The sequence below is a fragment of the Cryptotermes secundus genome, unplaced genomic scaffold (assembly GCF_002891405.2).
Source record: "Cryptotermes secundus unplaced genomic scaffold, Csec_1.0 scaffold10094, whole genome shotgun sequence".
NCBI lineage: Eukaryota > Metazoa > Arthropoda > Insecta > Blattodea > Kalotermitidae > Cryptotermes > Cryptotermes secundus.
The window spans coordinates 5,375-7,047 of record NW_019732900.1 but is presented as its reverse complement, the minus strand read 5'-3'; positions in this window follow the sequence as shown (position 1 = coordinate 7,047).

Genomic DNA, 1,673 nt, shown 5'->3' with positions numbered 1-1,673 from the left:
CGGGTGGCGTCGCCATCCATCCAGGCAGGGGTACAGGGGGGGGAGGGAGAAAAAAACAAGACGGCCTGCTCGGAAGGAAAAAAAAAACTTAAATACATGGCCATAAATCACCTATCTAGCCGGTACGGCTTACATTCTAAGATAACAAAGCACCAACAATAACAAATCATACTTCTGCATGCCATCTAGCCCGGTGGAAGGTGTCTCTTTAATTGGGAGACATGGGCTTTTTGTACAATTACCCCCATATCCGGGTTAGCTAACAACACTGTAACAGGCGACACAAACCTCGCCAGCCTCATAGGTACTGACCATTTAAGGTCCAATTTTGCGGAATGCTGCTGAGACTTCGAGCTAAGCTGGTGCAGCCTTAACATGACTAAGTCTCCCACTCGAAAGTCAACCTGCCTCCTACCCACGTTATAACTGTTGTGCCCCAAGGGGTTAGGGTAGCTCTGACCCCTCGATGGGCTCGTGGATAGCTCGTACCGGGTTTGGGAGACACCAGGTAAAATAAACACACTGGTACAAAACACATAGAGGATGTATTCCTTCAACTCTCTCTCTCTCTCTCTCTGATACCTAACCTATAACATGAAAATAACTCTATCTAAAACTACAACTACAGGATATATTCACTCCTTGGCCTATCGCCTCATCATTATGAAGTCCTATTCAGAATCAGTCCTTCAGTTTCACAGTTCTGAGTGTGTTAGTTTACCACTGACAGTGATACAAAAAGAGGCAAGTACTCACTTGAACAGAATAGTAGACACAGAATGGCGATTCTTGCTGGTCCCTTCATTGTTGGCACTGTCACAGAGTTTGGTAGCAACGACTACGCCCAAAAAGCCCTCTCCAGCACTCGCGTCTGGGGTTTTTATAAGTCTCTATGCGACACGCGAGTACTACCCACGCACAGAACCACCCTAGAATAGTCTTTTCCCATTGGCATTCGTCTCTTGCTGCTTCAAAACTTGCCCATATATGGTCACCTGTGTATGTGCGTAGTTCTCTAACCGATGCATCATAAAATGGCTGCCTACCAGATGCCACACACTCATTAGTCTGATCTCATTCAACTTCCGGTTCATCATCCTGTGATTTTTCCGTTTTACTACAACTGAACTAAAATTAACGATAATACAAAAACATATCTAGTGCCTAGGCACAACATAACATTCCGCCACACGGGCTTGAGCTTTCTTTAAATTGCCCAGTGCCTCCTGCCAAAGTTCTCGAATGTCCTTCACTTCCTTATTCAAGTCCAATTCTGCTAATTCCCATTTTAACCCAAGGGGATGGTTCAGGTCTCTCCCCAAGAACAGCAAGGCAGGAGTCGCTGCAGTCGACTCATGCCAAGCGGTGTTAAACGCTAGTGTCAAGGATGCTAAATGGTTGTCCCAGCGAGTGTGCTGAGCATGATGATAGATGGACAATGCCACCTTCAAATTGCGATTGAATCACTCTACTTGCGATGTCTGGGGGTAATACGGCGAGGTGGTGATGTGCCCTATTCCCCAGGAAAAAACAAGTCGTAGAATATCTTAGATTTAAACACCGCGGCATTGCCCGACACAATTGCATGGGGGACACCAAAGGATGCAAAAAACCTTTCCACAAGACAACTTCAGCGGAAATCCACCTGACGGGGTACATGCTTATGAACTTCG